At 38.7% G+C, this 20413-nt stretch overlaps 1 protein-coding gene across 4 annotated transcripts in view; it reads left to right on the forward strand.

Moving 5' to 3' along the window:
- The first annotated feature begins 522 nt into the window (after positions 1–522).
- LIMA1 (LIM domain and actin binding 1) overlaps positions 523–20413 on the forward strand; it is a 90449-nt gene continuing 70558 nt past the window's right edge. For all 4 annotated transcript variants that reach the window (XM_065934431.1, XM_065934432.1, XM_065934433.1 and 1 more), the window contains exon 1: positions 523–639. The gene's annotated coding sequence lies outside the window, so the exon portion shown is untranslated. The remainder of the gene's footprint in view (positions 640–20413) is intronic.

The raw sequence follows: 20413 nt of genomic DNA on the forward strand, positions 1-20413 counted from the left end.
ACCTGCCTTTGTCCAACCCCTTCATTTACACGAAGAAACTGTACTCTCGTCAGGTGAAACAATTCGGCGTTAAGCGGTTGAGCCAGGATTAATTTATAGCTCTTTCCACTACACCCTAAGGTCTCCTTTAAAACACCCTCCCTGTACAGAACTTACCCCCAAAGTTCCAAGAACCTGCTTGGTGACTGGCCTACACTTGAACCAGGACAAAACTAGTCGCTCTTGAGTCAAAAACTGCGGTAGCTGGGAATCAAAGGGTTAAAACCAAAGTACAGAAGCCTAGGCCGTGCAGGTGCGTGCTCTCTTCAGAAAGCAAAGAGTTTAGAATCAGCCCCAGGAAAATGCAGCCACGCCCTTCACGGCGCCTACGCCGAGATGCGGAGCACAGCTAACAGCCTCAAAGAGCGAACACGCAACCAGAGGCGCGCACGCCCACCCCGAGGCCGCGCAGGAGGCGGGCCGACGTGCGCGCCTCCGCGGCTGTGGGCGGGGTCCGGGGCGGGGCTCTGAGCCGGACCGGGGCGGGGCCGCAGAGAGCTGTAGGTGTTGCAGCTAGGTCGCGACAGGTGCGCGAGGCAGAGCGCCAGGGACCCGTGGCGGGGCTGATAGCAGCGCAGAAGAAAGACCGCTTTTAGCCAGGTAAGGGTCTTCTCTCTCCACATCCTCCGCAGCCGGAGAGTCCACGGAGACCCCGGATTCCCTCCCCACCCTCTTTCTCCCGCGACTTCTTCGGCTGAGGGGAATACAAGGAGCGTGAACCCCTCCCCCTCGAGAAAGGGAGTGGAGGAACTGCTGATCCTTTGCTCCTTCCTCACTTCTGGGTACTATGCTGCTGCTGCTGCTGCTAAGTCGCTCCAGTCGTGTCCGACTCTGTGCGACCCCATAGACGGCAGCCCACCAGGCTCCCCCGTCCCTGGGATTCTCCAGGCAAGAATGGAGTTGGCAGTAATTATGTAGAGCGGAGCCTTTGCTGACTGAGGGCGGGAACTGATCGGACCCCCTCCTCTTGCCTCAGGAACACTCCTTTCTAACTATATACGTGTGGTGGAGGAAAGCGGCAGTTCAAAATTCAAAATAGTCTCCCAGAGAAATATTCTGATAATCCAACTGCTCTTTTTCATTCTTCATTTTCAACCATTCTCTTCCTCTTCGATATTTCTCCCCTTCCATTCTGCCAGCTGAACCCTTTAAGATTCTTACACCCTTTTGAGACACGTTGATACTATAGCAGGCCTTACAGCTGGATATGTCACCCCAGAATCGCTATCGTGTACAAGTCGCTGGCACCTGTCAATACGTGGGTGTTAATATAAGGTAATTGTACACCCCGGGCTACACCTACTCAGCCTGAAGCTGTAGGAGCTAGGAGCTAACCATCTGGCACCCTTCCTTACTGGTGCTTACAATCCTGGTGAGAGATATTTGAGCTAATATTGTCTTTCACCTAATTCCAGCTTTCAAAACTCTGCCTAATCCAGATGGTTCTATTGACTTGACTTTTCAAGTTAGTCAAAGATACTTAGGGAGTTATTAGCCATTAAGACAGTGACCCTTTAAAAGGAGAGAGGTGTTTTGCATTGGATATTCTGTTTGCTCTTGCTTTAGATGATTAAATGGAATACTTCTCATCTGCATAGTTACTATTCACAAATGATAAGTATTTTAGGAACCATGAAATAATGCTTTGTTCTGAGGTCTGATGTAGGCACAAAAGAAGATAAGCCTCAACAAGCACTTCCTAAATTCCTGCTGAGTTATAACCTGGATGAAGGATGATCATGTTTTAGGTCGACCTTCAAAAAAAGGAGTGTGCGTATGTACTTGCTTTGCATTGATAGAACAACACATAGCATGGTACTCAGTAATCACTTTAATAACTTATTTTTTGGACAGAACATTTATTGAGTGCTGCTTGTATCGTCAATTCTGTGGATTCAAAGTTCTAAATGTTCCTATTCTAAAAGAATAAAATCAAATGGGTTAGACAGGTCAGTAGATACAACTTAGAGTATTAGTGAGGTAAAGTGCTATACTAGAGATCAGCCCAGAGTGCTACAGGAGCACAGACCATACAGTTTTAAAAAAATCCCTCCTCTACTTTTCCTTGAACACAAAACAGAATAAACAACAAAAACCTCTGAGCAACACTGAGTGATTCTCTTCAGTCCATGTACTTGTGTTACTCATATTCCTTACCTTGTGTTCTGTCAACATGATAGCATGTTGATAATGGAATTATGACTTGTCATTAATTCTGTGCAGTTTGGTAAACAGCTGATGGAGCTATTTTCACATTTCGGTATTGGGCCCGGAAGTGTTGTTATCACCTAGTCCCTGAACTCTGGAGCAGCCTCTGGGAAGAGAACAGTGTATTGGCAACATTAGCAAAGCAGTGTCATTTTGTAAAAATTGGTCCATTGTGTAACTTTGTTTAACTTGGTACATTCAAATTTGTTCCAGATTCTGGTTAAAAGTGGACCAAATTTTAATCTTCTAATAATTCTAAGAAAAGAAAGCTTCAGAAGTGAAAACAATTCTGTTAACAGCACACCTTGCTGTTACCCTCAAAATGTCTTGCTAAGGTACCCTCAAAATGTCTTTGTCTTTCTTTCTTTCTTTTTTTTTTTTTTTTTTGAAGCAGGGGATAGGGTGGGGGAAGAAGAGGTCAGAAATGTTTGAAGATTTTTTTGCAGAGTGTAAATGATCTGAAGTTTATGGTATTCTTGAGTATTCTTCATATAGAGTAACTATATGAAGCATTTAGTAACTGCCTCCTGTGTGCCAGTGTTCTAGTATTTACAGGATGAACATGCCTCAGTTGCTTCTATATGATTATGTTTTTCATTTTTAAAATAGAGATTTTTGAGTTAATAATACAGATGATGGTTGTTTCCTCTGGCACTTTGAGCCATGGTACTTGATGAACGATGGTGCAGTGATGAAGAATCCGCCTGCCAATTCAGGAGACAAAAGAGATGTAGGTTCGACCTCTGGGTCGGGAAGATCCCCTGAAGTAGAAAATGGCAACCCAATCCAGTATTCTTACCTGGGAAATCGCATGGACAGAGGAGACTAGTGGGTTACAGTCCATGGGATTGCAATAAGACTCCAGTACAACTGAGCACACATGCATGGTCTATTCACTGCATGTTTTTTGATAGGAAGTTTAGGTACTTTATTTTGGATTGTGTACAGTAATCTCCAGGTGATGTTAAGTTACTTAACACAGACTCTCAAGGTTCTTTAGTAACAAAATGAGTGGTTGTAAATTGAGTAGTTTCTGCTTGAGGGTTGCGGGATTGAGATTCTATGGTAAATGGTACTCCTGGTTAGGACCATTCTGGTGTGTTTATTCTGTGGCTGGATAGAGAGTCCTTGAGACTCGGTCAAGTTATTGTGCTAATGCAGACATCTTTTCATAAAAAAGATGAGGGTTTTGGGGTTTTTTTTTTTAGTTTCTTAAGCCAACATTTATTTATTATCTCTCAGTTCTGTAGGTTGGAAGTCCATATCCATGGCTGCCCCCATTATCAGCATCCCCTCTCCAGACTGGGACATTTATTTATCATTGACAAAGTGTATATTTAATTAATGGCCTATGAGAAGGTTAATTTCATCTGATTATTACAAAAAGACAAGGTTCAACTCAACAAACAATCCATTATTTAGCATGTCAAATGATTTGTTTATATTTGAAAATGTTTCTGAAAACTTCACATGTCCAGTCTTAAGAAGTTAACTGATACTGTGATATTTTACATTATTTTTACTTTTAAATAATACTGCTCTGAAACTGAGAACCTGCATCTTTAGGGAAAAAAGGTAACAGTTTTTTTTTGTCCTTCTGATAACAAGTGTGGAGCTGTTTTTTTCCTTTATTATTCTATAACAGAGCTTACTATATGGAAACTTTACAATCCCTCAAACATGTTTTTTCTTGTACACCAAAGTATTGCCAATTTTTGTTTCATTACCAATAGATTAGTCATCCTAATATGCTTTTACTTGGTTTTAGATTTCCACAATCTTTTTTTCCTCCATAAACTGAAGTTTAAGCGGGTAATTTAGGCACAGGACTTCTTTTCTTCACAGTCATTTTTATTGAATAGGTACCGTTCGCTCATATTTGGTTTCCACCACCAGAATTAGAAGTTTCCCTCATGGCTCAGATGGGAAGAATCTGCCTATAATGCTGGAGACCCAGGTTCGACCCCTGGGTCAGGAAGATCCCCTGGAGAAGGGAACAGCAACCCACTCCAATATTCTTGACTGGAGCATTCCATGGACAGAGGAACCTGGTGGGCTACAGTCTATGGGGTCATAAAGAGTTGGACACGACTGAGTGACTAACACTTACTTCACCAGAGCTAGAGGAAACCAGTCTGTTCATGTGTAGTACCCAGTGATTTCTCTCTAATGGCCGTGTCACTATCCTCCTCCTTACTGTTGGCAATATTCGACTATGTGAACAACTTTTCTGGTTCTTCGTATTATGTGACTTTTTTTGGTGGCCACACCATGTGGCATGCAGGATATTAGTTTCCCGACCAGGGATCAAACCTGCACCCCCTGCAGTGGAAGTACAGATTTCTTAACCACTGGACCACCAGGGAAGTCCGTCATGTGGCTTTCTTGATGTGACAATACCTTGTTCTCCATCTAGCTACTTCCTTCCATGCTCCTTCACTAATGCAGTCTTTTTACCCCTTAAATGTATATGTTTGCTGTGACCCTCTCCAGCATCCTGTTCTCCTTATACTCTCTCCCTGAACAATCTGATCTATTTCCGTGACTTCAACCAACACCTCCATTTGAGTGATTTACAAATTAATCATTTTTAAAATCTTTTTTCATATTATATATAATTCTTGTTCTATATTCACATATACAAACATACATGTTTTAAAAATGAGAATTATATTGTTAATTATAGAAAATCAGGGAAAAAATAAATTATGAAGAAGATAGACTGGCCCATAATTTGTTCTGGTGAGAAGTCCTGTTTACTTCCCTGATAGCTCAGTTGGTAAAGAATCTGCCCACAATGTGGGAGACTTGGGCTCGATCCCTGGGTTGGAAAGATCCCCTCAAGAAGGGAAAGGCTACCCACTCCAGTATTCTGGCCTGGAGAATTCCATGGACTGTATAGTCCATGGGATTGCAGAGAGTCAGATGTGCCTAAGCAACTTTCACTTCACTTTCTTTAAGTCTTTTTTTTTCTTTGATACACACAGACACACTCACATAAACATACAGGTAGTTGGGTTCATTTTACTACAGTAGAATTTTGTATCTGCTTTTCCATTCTACATTATGTCATGATTTTCCTCAACATCAAAATTATTTGAAAACAATTTAAATAGATGTTTAACACCCTATTCTATCAATGGTGCAAAATTTAACTGTGTGTTTGGATGTTTTGATTTTTTACACCATTATTAACAAGTGAAAAAAATTGAGAATAAATTTTTGTACAAATCACTCATTATTTCCTTAGGTTAGATTCTCAGAAGTTTAATTAGTGGGTCAAAGAGCAAGAAAATTAAAAAAATACTGCTGTCAATTTGCATTTTCCTAAAGACTAGATTAATATTCTCACTTGCAGTGATTGTGAGGGCCTATCTTTGTAACTTTGAATCTTATTTTTTAAATCTTTACTAATTTGATAAGCAGAAGAGATTTAATATATGTTTATCTGATTGCTAGTAAGAGTATTTTCATTTCTGTGAATTGTCTTTTGGTTAATCTGTTCCCATTTTTAAATGTCTGAACATTTTAATTATGTTTTTGTTTGTTTTTTGGAGTTCTCTCATTTATTTGGGGCTTTGGGGGAGGGAGTACAGGTTTTTATTAGGCCAAACTGAATGAGTAGAGTGATAAAGTAGAAAGCATATAGAAGTTGCAATTGTGGTGTTTTAAATATCAATTGTTTTGAGAATCCACAGCTCGTGATGGATGGAGCAGCACTACAAAATGGAAGGGATGACATTTGAGAATCAGGATTCCTGACTCGGTGTTGGGAATCAGCCACTTAGGTGATCTTTGGCAAGTCTTTCATCCTCTCTGAGCCTCCTCTGTAAGATGAGAGGGTTGAGCTATTGATTCTATGTGCTAAAAGGATGATTTATGAGCCACTGCTCACTCGACATTGTGAAATGATTTCCTGTCCTATTCCTAACCCTGCACACAGTTTAAATATATGGAGCCTCAGGAAAGACTGGATGTAGTAAAGGTAGTTTCCTTAAAGGTAGCAAGGCTTAGTGGAGCTTGGGGGCAATTAATGTATTTGTGCCCTCAAGACAATGTTAAGTTACGACAATTGTATATTTAGGCACTCTCCTAGATTGACACTTGACAGGCTGGTAAAGTCCATCAAAAGAGCCCTGCCAGTCTATGCCACAAAACCCAATCAGCTTTAGTATGTATAAAGCAAGTCTCTTTATGACAAGATGTTTAAGCTGCCAAGTTATTTGATAACTTTCACTATTCCACACAGAAACTATTCTTAGTGGGTTTTTTTATTGGGGGGGTGGGGTTGGAGGGGATAACTTTGCTGCTTGTAGGATCTTAGTTCCTGCACCAAGGAGCGAATCTGGACCCTAGCAGTGAAAGCTCCAAGTGCTAACCACTGGACCTTCAGGGATTCCAGTAAGCTGTTTGTTTTAAGAATATCAGTTGCTTGTTTGATGGTGAAATGTTAGTTATTTTAATTTTGTATGTGGTATATTATTACTTATGTACAGATCTTTTTATTTGGAGTTTCTTTTGTGGCTTTTATGTTTAAAAGTCTCATTGTCACCCAGAGATGGGTTTAACTACTCACTTCAATTCCCTTCTGAATTTTATGGGTTTACTTTTTATACTGTTTAATTTGTGTTGAATTTACTTTGGCGTACCTAAGCAGCATGTTTAGTGCCTCTGCATATCTCCTGAACTCCCAGATCCACATTTCCAACACCTCATAGACCTTGCAGATGGTCTCTCTCCACCAGGCACCTGCATCCACCTAATTTCCCTAAGGACAAGGTTTGAAGTTGTCTTGAACACTTCCGTTCTTCTCTCCTCCCACATTTAATCACCAACTTTGGTTGATTCTATCCCAACAGTGACAATGGCTCATTTTTTAAAAAAGAGTTTTTAAAAATTTTATTTTATTAATTGTACCTCACCATGTGGGATCTTAGTTCCCAGACTAGGGATCGAACTCACACCCACTGTGGAGTCTTAACCACTGGACATCCAGGAAAGTCCCAATAAAGGCTCTGTTATCAGTCTTCTAAGTCAGGTTCCCCCATTTTGTTAGAGTCATTGAGCAATCCTTAGAGTTGGCTTCAGTTTTCCCCTTTCAGTCCAGACTTGTCATAAAAAAAAAAAAAAGTACACTGATTTTCAAGTATGGTTTCCTGATTACCTGTTTTAGAATCACCTGGGGTGTTCGTTTAAAAAGGCGATTCTTAGGTCCCACCTAGACTTATAAATCATTGTATCTGAAGGGATGGGGCATGGAAATTAGCAGTTTTAACAAGTACCTGAAGAGATTCTTTTCCTTAAGAGGAACCAAAGCCCAAGTAAATTCTCAATTTCTCAACATGCCATTCAAGACCCCAATTCCCACACCCTGACAGCCTATTTCTCCAGACTTATCTCTCACATCACTACCCACCCACCTGGCACTGTGGCCATGCAGTTGTAGCTGTGCAGTGATTCATGGTTTCCTGGACCCACCCTGTCTTTTCCTGCCTCTGTGCCTTTGCTCGTGCAATTCCCACAGCCTCAGACTCCCCTCCTTCCCCCACTCCTGCTTAAATCCTTTTTCTTTTTCTTTAAGAGCTAAAAAAATTTTTTTTTTACTTTAAAAATATGCCTTTTCTAAAGTCTTCTATTTGAATCAGGGACTCCCTCCCCAGTCTTCAGTTAGCACTTTATTTTTACTTCATTTTTCACCTTAGTGCTGTCACTTATGAGTTATTGCTTCCTTAAACCACTGTAAATCTAAGTGTGAGAACTTTGCCTTTCCTTTTCATTTTGTATGTAGCCATTGTGCATGTAATAAGCAATTTAATACTCATAGAATGTATAAACATATCTCATCTTCATCTTACAAACACTGTTATCTAACAGTGTTTGAGTTCACATCACACTTAGAATGAAATTAAAATCTTCTACCATCCCTGGTAAATCCTTATTTAAACTGGCTGCCACTCATCTCTGTCATCATTTCATACTCCTCACTCATTCCCTTGCCATCATTCCTAACTCAGGGCCTTTGCATTTGCTATTTTCTTTGGTAGGAAAACACATCTTTTCTCTTCATCTGGCTGGCTGTCTGTCTCCTCCTCATTCAGGTTTCAGCCCAAATGTCATTCACTCAAAGAGGGCTTCCCTGACCACTATCTGATGTATCTGCCCCATTTCCTACCACCACTCCAATTACTCTCTTTGTATTTCCTTCACAGCACTGATCACAGTGTTTAATTGTCACAGTGTTTCATTTAATCACAGTGCTTAATTGTCCCGCTTTCCCAGTGGAAGGGAAGCTTCATGAGAGCAGAGACCTTGTCTGTCCCTTTTTATCTTATGTACTTAGCAAATAGAGCTCTGCTCTACACGTGGTAAGTGCTCAAATATTTGTTGAATGAATGAATGAGCCTTAAAGATAGACTTCTTGATTTAAAAAATTTTGGTTTGGTTTGTAATCCAAAAGTTTTGTTGTGTGTGTTACACACACAGTTAACTGTGTGTATTTTTTTAATGGACAACATCTGAAGTAGTTCCATCAGGGTTCAAATCAGGTAGCAGTCTCTGAGGATTTCTGACGGTAGCTGGACAAAGGTTTGGGTACTGTGATAGGCAGGATTCATTTCCATCTGAGTGCAGGTTTTCCAAGGTGTTCCGAGGATCTAGGCCACTGTTTTACTACCACTGTCAGTATGTACTTTCAGGGTTATTACTGCTGGCCAGTACTAACCTGTTAGCTCTCATTACATTTGTAAAAGCTAGTATAGCAAAACTAGAACTAACACACTAGAATCTTCAAGCAACCAGAAACTCTTCTGCTTTCTTCTGGAGGAGAAAAATAAGAAAGCTACCTAGAGTTCTCAAGGAAAGATGGAATTAGTTTCCTTTTACTTACTACATGTCCTGAAATAGGATTTTAGCAACAGTGTTAAACAGGGGGTTTCTTGTTAACATCTAGCGAAACCAGACAATGGAACTAATCAGTTCTAACTTTTTTTCCAATTTCTCTTCATTGGATAGAATAATTTTTAATTCCATTATTTTTTTTCCTTGAAACTGGCTTGAAATTTTATTAAAAATTATAATAGTTTTTATAGAAATTTATACTTTTCAAAGAAGTTATACTTTTATTTTCTCATTTCATCCTCAAAAATCATCCCTTGTGAATTATTAGCTGTTTTTGAGATGAAGAAACTGAGGCCTACCTGAAGAGTTGACTGACTTTCCCATGGTAACTAAAAGACCTCTCCTTACTCAATAAATGCCTCTCAATGATTTCTTAAAAACAGTGGTTAAGAATCTGCCTGCCAGTGCAGGAGACAGTCCTGAAGAAACAAGATGCATAGCACTGGTTCACATAAGTAACAACATTTTATCACTTCTGTGCCTGTGTGATTTGGTAATTTTTTATGTGACCAGCTTCAGCTATGTTTGTGCTTGATTATAGCATTGTTCTGGGTTAGCGTCTAAGATTTTTACAGAAAGGAAGGATTATAGAACTTGCCTAGGGAAGAATCACTTTTCAGTAAAACCGTTTTAATACTCCTGCTTGAAGGGATTGGTTAAATTGATCTGCTGCTGGCTTTTCAGATTGAACAAGTCCTGAAAAAAATACATCATCTAAAATTTCAGATAAGAATGAAAGCTAGGCCCTTCCTGGAAATGGCCAGGAGTGAAACTAAGAAGCCCTGTATTTGGAGAAAACTTGATTAATTATTAAGGACAAAGAACTGGTATAAGGAAGTTATACCTTTAACAGAAGCAGCCTTCTTAAATAAATATGTATTTCTTCTGCTTTGACATTGCAAAGAAAACTAATTAGCCACTTTGTTTTAATTAGCTTGTAATTGGCAAGACCTGGGAGTATGTAGTTTATGGACAGATACTCAATTATGTAGGTGGGCATTCCTTTGTCAAGATACCTGGTGACTGACAGCTAGCATGATTTTGTTTTTCATTTGTGTAACAGATACTTCATGAGCCCCTACACTGTACCAGGTACTGATATTTGATGCAGCTGATGTTAAAGTATGAAATGATATAAAGGTTAAAGGAAAAACAAGCATTCAGAGTTAAATCTATGTTTTGTGTAATGGCCTCAGTCAACTCTATATTTCTACATTGTTTTTACAATTAACTGTACTTTTCTCTACTCTTCACTTTAAATGTGACGTTATTGCCAACATTATCTGTAGGGTTTTTGGTTTTTGTTTTTTCACTTGTTGAAAAAGATTTTCATTGCTATGTGTGAAAAAATACTGGGGAAAAAACCTCACTGCATTGGTCTATGATTGTCCTAACAATGAGTTAATTATCAACTTAGGGGGAAGAACTTAGTGAATAAAAAGCAAATTAGATCTGAGGGAGGAGGGAGAATTAAACTTGGATTAGATCTGTTAATTCCTTAATTTAAAGAAAAAAAGAAGATTAGAAAGTTTCCTGGTTCACTTTTCACGACCTAAAAACTTTAAACTGAAGTTAGTTTGTAAAGGTTATGATTAGAGGTTACTCTTTTATCTGTCTAAATAAGCTTTGTGAGATTACCACAATTATGTAAAAAGCAAATGTAGGTTTCAAAAGTACAAGAAAATATTTAAATGGATGAACAAAGTAATAGAAGCATGTAGGAAAATGATAATTATATTATCTTCAACTTAAGAGTTTTTACGGAGGTGTTGAGAACACCTAAAATTTGGCCCTTTCAAGGTGTAATTTGGCAGAGATTTAGAGTTTCTGGTGCAGAGAAATGGTGTCAGTGTTTTGAGCAGCCGTAGTTTTTCTGGAAGTCCCCTGGTGGCTCACTGGTTAAGAATCTGCCTGCCAATGCAGGAGACATGGGTTCGATCCCTTGGTCAGGAAGATACCCTGGAGAAGGAAACGGCAACTCAGGCAATTCTTGCCTGGAGAATCCCATGGACAGAGGAGCCTGACAGGCTACAGTTCATGGGGTTGCAAGAGAGTCGGACACGACGTACCAACTAAACAGCAAGTTTTCCTGGTCATCACTATTAGTTTCAAAGAGACAACATCAAAGATGCTCTTTGTAAAAAATGGCTGATTTGGCAAAAATAAGTTACCATGAAGAACAGTGTGGGTTGGAACTGCAATTCTGATTTATCTTTTGTGCTTGAGATTATTATTTTGTTTCCATCCCAGCCTCCTAAAAAATACAAGCTAAGACTTATTTAACCCCTCTGGGCCTCAATTTCTTCATCCGTTAAGTGGGACAATACTATTCTGAGTATGTTATTATGAAGATTAATAAATTTATATTTGCAAAACAATTAAAACAGCACTTAGCACATGATAAATGTTTGATGAATTTTAGCTATTTTTATTACCACCACCACTGTCCTTATTTATTAAGCACTTATTTTAGCACTAGGCTAAAAGAACATCTTCGAGATGATAAGACTAAGGCCTAGAGTGATTTTCCTAATGTTACTTAACAGATAAATCGTTGGGAATTCCCTGGTGGTCCAGTGGTTAGGACTCGGTACTTTCATTGCCAGTGAACCCAGGTTCAGCCCCTGGGTTGGGAAACTATTGCGTGTGTGCTCAGTCACTTCAGTCGTGGCTGACTGTTTACAACCATGTGAACATTTAATTATAAAAACTCTACATGCACATAGCTAGAAATACCTATATACATGCTGTGCTGTGTTTAGTCACTCAGTCGTGTCCAACTCTTTGTGACGCTATGGACTGTAGCCCACCAGGCTACTCTGTCCATGAGGATTCTCCAGGCAAGAATACTGGAATGGGTTGCCATGCCTTCCTCCACCTGTACAAAGGTAATTGTGGTTTCAGACTGTTAATTTTAAATCATTATAACTAGGCTCAAACACATCTTCACTCATCAAACTAGGAACCATTACAATCTACACATTTTTACCAATGAAAAATAAGTTTATTCCTGTGACGTAAAAACCCATGCTTCACGATTCGACCAACTCTCGGAAAGCATTTTCCGCTTCCTTCTGGTTGTGGAAGCATTTTCCATGCAAAAAGTTGTTGAGATGCTTGAAGAAGTGGTAGTTGGTTTGGTGAGAGGTCAGGTGAATATGGCCGATGAGGCCAAACTTTGTAGCACGATTTGTTCAACTTTTGAAGGGTTGGTTGTGTGATGTGCGGTTGGGCGTTGTCATGGAGAATTGGGCCCTTTCTGTTGACTGGTGCTCGCTGCAGGCATTGCAGTTGTCAGTGCATCTCATCAATTTGCTGAGCATACTCTCAGATGTAATGGTTTCTCTGGAATTCAGGAAGCTGTCAAGGATCAGACGGGCAGCAGATCACCAAATAGTGACCATGACCTTTTTTCATGCAAGTATGGCTTTGGAAATGGCTTGGAGCTTTTTATTGGCCCAGTCACTGAGCTGGTTGTCACTAGTTGTCATAAAAGCCACTTTTTGCCATACATCACAATCTTGATCGAGAAATGGCTCATTGTTGCATACAGTAAAGAAGATGACACCTCAGAACAATGATTATTTTGATTTTTGGTCAGTTCTTGAGGCACTCACTTATCAAGCTTTTTCAGCTTTCTAATTTACTTCAAATGCTGAATGACCATAGAATAGTTGATGTTGAGTTCTTCAGCAACTTCTCACATAGTTGTAAGAGGATCAACTTCGATGATTGCTCTTAATTGGTCATTGTCAACTTCCAATGGCTAGCCACTCTGCTCCTCTTCGAGGCTCTTGTCTCCTTTGCAAAACTTCTTAAACCATCACTGTACTGTACGTTTGTTAGCAGTTCCTGAGCCAATGTGTTGATGATGTTGTGAGTTGTCTCTGTTGCTTTACAACCCATTTTGAACTTGGAAAAAAATAATTGCTCGAATCTGCTTTTTATCTAATATTATTTCTATAGTCTAAAATAAATATAAAATAAATAGCAAGTAATGTTATCAACAAAAAAAAATACAAAGCAAGAAATGTACATTAAAGTGATGTGTAGCATAACCACATTTATTTAAGAATGTATTCCAGTATCAAATGGCAAAGTTCAATGATACAAAACCGAGGTTACTTTTGCACCAACCTAATAAGACCCCACAAGCTGCATGGCATGCCCCTCCACCCAAATAAAGAAATAGATAAGTGGTAGAATCAAGATGTGGACCTGAGCTGAAAGGAACTGGGGCAGAGTGGACTTAGAGATGGAACAGGTTGGGTATGTGGCCCAGCCCTTTCCATTTCTAATTTTGAGACACTTTGAGACTGGCTCAGAGCACCCCCAGATACAGGCAGGATGTGGTGTGCAGTAAAACATTAGAGTGTGGACACTATGGTCTTTCAGACTACTTCCAATTCTGGGTATACCACTCACTAGGTGTATTATCTTGAGCAAGTTATTTAGCCTTTCTGAGCATAAGGATTAATGGAATAAAATCAAATGAGTGAATCACTTTGCACATAACTGATCCCTAGGCTTATGCTAAGATAGCTCAGTCTTTTACCTGATTCTGACACAGTCTATCTAGATGGTGGGTGATTAGAGTCTGTGTCTGCTTTCCTGCTCTGGCCTAATGACCCTGGGATCAAGTCAAAACTATACTTCCAAAGGTGTTTTTACATTGGGTATATAGAGGACTTTTTCAGAAAAATTAGATGTGTTTGGACTCCATGTGAGAGATTCAGATTCCAAAGATGATGATCCAGAGCACCCCTCTTTGCCACATAACTAAGAAACCTTAGACGAGCTGGTTGGGGGTCACAGCTGAAGCCCAACCACAGAGAATGATCTTAATGCCTAGATTGTCACATAGTGTTAGTCAGGCTTCTCGCAGGGTTGTGCTCTGGTGGGAATATTGATGAGCAGTCAAGGGGTGGGTGCCCTGCAGAAGGGAACTCTACAGAAACTCTTCATCTGTACAGTGAAGCAACATTTCTGTTTGCAAAGAGTATTAATGAGATCTGAATAGGAATCAGACACCAGGAAAGACAACTGCTCTGAGAGGCAATTTGAATTGTACAAGGAGTTACACATGATCTTCAGAAGGTCCTTGTGCAAATTTAGAAGTAATTAAGTTGTGGAGATAATTTATAAATGACCTTTGAAAAATAACTGTAGTTTCAAAAAATAAGTGTATTAAGTGGCCAATAAACATTTAATAACATACTCAATTTTCCAGTGATTAAAAGAATAAAAACTAAAGCAACAATATACTCTTTTCCACATATCTAGCAGGTTAGAAAAGTTAAAAGTGATTAATAATCATCAACATTGATAAGAACGTAGAGAATAGGCTTATTCTCACATAGCTAATGGCTCCAATATAAATTGCTACAAATATATATATAAATTGATGAAATATTTTTGAGGAACATTTAGAAATATCTATGAAAATTTAATACATAGGTTTTTTGGACTAGAAATGCTGCCTTTAGGAATATACACCATAGATGCACACTGCCAAGTAGGCAATAATAGAAGCATGTTCATTGCAGTCCCGTTCTTAATAATGAGAATGGTGTAAATGTTCATTGACAGAGGCCTCTTTAAACAAGTCATAAACTAAACTGCAGAGTGAAATAGTATGTGGTACTCAAAGGTTGAGATAGAGCTGTATGTCCTAATGTGGGAAGATGTCCAAGAGGAAATAATTACTGAGAAGCATATTAACATAAGACCAGTTTAATTTTTTTAAATGTACATTCACATGTGATACGTATTAACTTTGTGCCTCGGTTTTCTCATTTGCCAAGCAGGCATCATGATAATAGCTTCCTCATGAGCTGTTGTGAATATAAAATGAGATAATGTATAGTGAATGCTTAGAACAGTGACTAACTCATAGTATTTATGTGCTTGCTGTTAGTCTTCAGTATAGGCAATATCAGAAAGTCTTTACTCCAAACTATGGCCGAGGTGGCCTTTGGGAATTTGAATTGGCTTGGAAGAAGGGGTGGACAAGAGCAGGTAGAGACATCTGTTTTGTATATTGTGTGCATGCGAGCTCAGTCACTCAGTACTGTCTGACTCATTGCAGCCCCGTGGACCGTAGCCTGCCAGTCTCCTCTGTCCATGGAATTTTCCAGGCAAGTATACTGGAGCGAGTTGCCATTTCCTACCCGAGGGGATCTTCCTGACTCAGGGATCAAACCCACGTCTCTTGTGTCTCCTGCATTGGCAGTCTGGTTCTTTACCACTAGTGCCACATGGGAAGCCCCTGTATGTTGTATTTTTGTTGTTCAGTCGTTCAGTTGTGTCTGACTCTTTGTGACCCTATGGACTGCAGCATGCCAGGCTTCCCTGTCCTTCACCTTGGAGCTTGCTCAAACTCATGTCCATCAAGTTGGTGATGCCATCCAACCATCTCATCCTCTGTCGTCCCCTTCTCCTGCCTTCAATCTTTCCCAGTATCAGGGTCTTTTCTGATGAGCTGGCTCTTCACGTCTGCCTAATTGTCTATGGACATGAGTTTGAGTAAACTCGGGGAGTTGGCAATGGACAGGGATGTCTGGCATGCTGCAGTCCATGGGGTCGCATAGAGTCAGACCTGACTGAGCAACTGAACTGAACTGAATTGTTTCTGATGCACAGGCTCATATCTTGACCAGTCAGTCTAACCAAGGAAGCTAGACAAGGAAGAAAATAGCAGCTTGAGTGTTTGTTGAGGCCAGTAGAGGAGAGGTTCCCCAGATGGAAGGTAGGTGAAAGAGGGTGGCAGAGTGGGAAACTGGGAAGGATGCTGGTTGATCACACCTTGGCTGCTGGAGTTATTTTTGAAAACTGCTGACCTAATTAAAGGAAAAAATTTCGATTGCACATTCCAGCATTTATATATGGATTTACTCTTTTCGGACTTTAGTTACATTTATATTCAAAAGTGAATAATGTTTAATTTGGCTTTTTAAAAACTTTTTATTTTATATTGGAGTATAGTTGATTAACCATATTGTGTTTCACTGTACAGCAATCTGAGTCAGTTATACATGTACATGTGTCCTTTTTCAAATCCTTTTCCTGTTTAGCTTGTTAAATAAAATCAGGTGTGTATTTTACACTTATGGAACATCTCTATACAAACTAGTCACATTTTAAGTACTCAGTAGACTTTCTTTTTGGCCACCCTGCAGCTTGTAGGAACTCAATTCCCTCACCAGATATCAGACTTAGAACCCCTGCAGTGGAAGTGTGAAATCCTAAGTACTGCACCACCAGAGAATTTCCCTAGTTTGACTTCCGAATAGACACGACAAAATGTAATTGCTCAAGGTATCCAAAACAGACATTTAAGAAGAGATGGATAGTTTTTCTAATACTTTGAAATTAAAATTTCAATATTTTAAAGAGACCACTAATTTCTTTTCAACTAGTGTTCCTACCTCCATTATACAGTATTATAAAGAGAGTAATTTTTGCACTAAAGGAAGTCAAAGGGCTGAAGGAAAAATTACATTTGTGAATTTTTTTTATGAGTCTACTGACATAGGCCTTGTTAAGACAGTATGACATGTAAACTAAGCTAAACCCAAGTATGTATCACGTTAACAAAGTCTTTGGAATAATGTTTATTGAATATGTCTTAAATACAGAGGCTTACAAAGACTGACAAGATCTGACTGTGACCCCAAGCAATGTGCCAGACATAGTATGCATTTATTATCTCCTTTTATGCATAGAACAACCCTGGAGGGCAAGTTGTCATCCTCATCTTACATAGAAGGAAAGGGTGGTACAGAGGGGTCACCATGCATCTGGTTAGCACTAGAATCAGAATTGGAGTCAGCTGGTGTTTCATGATACTTACTGCCCTGCCTCCAAATAACCATTGTGTGCATATGGGTAAAGTGAACCCTGTATGAGGGGTACACTGAGAATTCTTAGGGACCCAGTGATCATCTGTCATCTAGCCTAGTGACTTTCAAACTGTGTTTTTTAAAAATAGCAGTTTTATTGAAACGTAATAAATATATTATATGTAATAAATAAATTATTTATATAAAATATAAATAAATATATTATATATAAATATAAGTTATACCATACAACTTACCTGTTTTTAAAGTGGTCAATTCAATGGTTTGTGGTATATTAACAGATTTGTGCAGCCATCACCACAATCATTTTACAACATTTTCACCACTTCCTGGAAAAAAACCTATGCCTATTAGCAATCAGTCCCTTATCCCTTACCCCCAAGTGCTAGGTGACCACTAATTTACTTTCTGTTTCTATAGATTTGCCTCTTCTAGACATTTCATATAAATGGAATCATATAACATGTAATCTATTGTGACTGGTTCCTTGCACTTGATATAATTTTTTCAAGGTTTCTCTATGTTGTAGCATGTAACAGTACTTCCTTTTCATAGTTGAATAGAACACCTCTTTGTGGATAAACCACATTTTGTTTATCTGTTCATCAGATGATGAACATTTGGAATGTTCCCATGTTGGGGCTATTGTGAATAATGCTATTGTGAACATTTGTGTACAAATTTATGTGTGGACATGTGTTTTCATTTCTCTTGGAGACACACACACAAACACACCTACATACCTAGGAGTGGAACTGTGGAATTGCTAAGTCATATGATAATTATGTATTTAACCTTTTGAGGAACTGCCAACTCTTCAAAGCAGCTGCACCATTTTACATTCCCATCAGCAATGTATGAGAGTTTCAGTTTCTCTACATCCTCGCCAACACTTGTCAAACTATTATTTTTTTAACCACATGCCTCAGTAAGAACTATTTTACATTCTTACCCAGTTTATACACACACAAACTAAAACAAAAGCAAGCTTTATAAAAGAATATTTACCTCTAATGTGTGTGATGCACTCTATTTTCTGTTTCATTCCATTTTTAATTAACATAAACATGCTGACCCACTAAACCTAATTTCACAACTTATTAATTGTGACCTACAGTTAGAAAAACACTCGGCTATTTTAACCCTTCATTTTACACAAGAGGAAGTTGAGGCCCTGAGGAGATGACTTGTTAAGCAAATGATAGTGCTAATTAGTGGGAAATTAAATAAAGATTAGAGCCCAAGCCTGTTGGCTTCCTGCTTTAACATCGTAATAAGTTTTAGTTACCATCATATTCAGAATATAAAAATAAATTGGAATTGCTATTCAGATAGCATTTTTTTAACCGTGTATGTTTTTCTCAAGTAACATTTTAAATTCAGCAGCAAACCAATCTAAAGAAAAAAAAAGAGTATGAAGAACTCAGTTTTATTATCGTGAGTCGTTGGTCTGCTCAATAATTTTGTGCCATCTGGGCAGGGAAGTTCTACATGAACCTACATAATGACCAAAAAATTGATCATTTCAGTGGCCCAGGTTCCTTTTTGTTCAAACCTGAATCTACCTTTGAAGGGCAGCCATTTTTCTTATGCTGCCAAATTTGAATGACCATGTAAAATTTGAAATGAACAATATATAAACATTTGTGCTGCTGTTTTTCCATTTTTCTTGGAATGCCTACAGGTCTTAGACTGTTTTATTTCAGTGTTTTCCAACATATGATGGGGAGAGACGTCCAACACTAGAATCACTTCAAAGTTCTTGTTAAAACGGGATCATCTTCCTGGCCCCTGCTCCAAATCTAATGAATCAGAATTGTGGCACGGGACCTGAAAATCTGTATTTTAAACACGCTTCCTGGGTGCTTCTTAAGAAAACACAAGTGTGTGACCTACTGAATTGAATCTTCCCCTCCTTTTTATTTCTCATCTTAGCTCTCTTTTGGTTTCTAAAATCTGGTGTGTATTTTACACTTAGGGAACATCAAAGTACCCAAAACGAACCTTTAAGAAGAAATTTGAGCACTTCAGTATCATGTATAGGCAATATCAGAAAGCCTATTACTCCAAACTGTGAAAAAGATTGCCTTTGGGAATTAGAATTGGCTTGGGCTAAGGGTAGATAAGAGCAGGTAGAGACTTTTTTACCTAAAGAGCCAAATAGTTATTTGTAAGAAAATACCTGACTTATGCCAGGAGAGCAAGTTAACTAAGACAATCCATATTGATAAGGTTCAGTTTTATTCTACCTGAGTTTAGGGCTAGAGACCTTTTTTTGGTGGCTATGTCCACTGGTTTCCCATAATTTGGGGTGACTTATCTCATAATAAACATAACCCACTGTTTTGTTTCATTTTCTTTTCCCCTAAAGTACTAGTTTATAAAAATAGGTGAATCCAGCAAATGATTTTGGATACCTGGTAAACCTCCCTTCATTTAGCAAATACTTGCGTACCTCCCATGTGCCAGGCATGGTCCTGAGAGTTTAAAAACAATATAATGATAATTAAAAAAAGCAACGTGATTAGTGTTGGGGTATGTCTAGTCATTTGGAAGTTTAAGAGCAGCCTCTTAGTGCAGGCTTAGGGGTTAGGGAAGGCATTTGGAGGAATGTGTCATCTAAGCTGAGACCTATAGCATAAGGCCAGGGAGGGTCCAAAGTGTTTTTTAGACAGAGGGAGCAGCATGTACAGAGAAAGGTCCAGAATCAAGAGAGAGAAGCTGGGCCAGCCTAATGTGTGAGAAAAAGTTTGTACAAAGTCCACATGTAGAAGAAGATAAAGGGAGTGTGTGAAATAATACTTAATAATAATAATAAACATTTATTGAGCATTTAGGAGGTGTTAGGTAGTTTGTACATACTTAATGTTTAGGAATTTGTTTCCATTCTCAAAACAATGCTATGAGGTAGGTTCTTTCTGCTCAATTTACATATGTGAAAACTGAGATAGAGTAAAATAACTTGCCTGAGATCACACAACTCATGAAAATTGTGAGAATTGAACAGCTATATTCAAACTCTGTGCTCTTAGCCTCTATACCATTCTCTCTTCATATGTGTCACATTTACATAGAATTTTTGATGAGCTAAGGTAAGTGATGTAGAATTGATGGCCTCCAGTCAATATAATTAGAAAGAGGCAGAGTGAGTTCTTGAAAGTCCTCTTTTTTTACTTCAAACCTTATACATGTTTTGTTAGCATCATGCCATCTTTCATGCTACATTATTTTATTTTATAGAAGCAAAATTTCATGTGCCAGCTCATCTTTGGAGAAAATTGTCTGTGGTTGAGCAAACTTAATTTGAAGGATAAAAGTAAAAGATGATACGTATGATTTGGGCTGAATAGTGTTGTGTACTTATCTGATACATGAAGTTATCCATCATGCAATGGAAATTCTAGGAC

This window comes from Muntiacus reevesi, chromosome 4, assembly GCF_963930625.1.
Source record: "Muntiacus reevesi chromosome 4, mMunRee1.1, whole genome shotgun sequence".
In the NCBI taxonomy this organism is placed as follows: domain Eukaryota; kingdom Metazoa; phylum Chordata; class Mammalia; order Artiodactyla; family Cervidae; genus Muntiacus; species Muntiacus reevesi.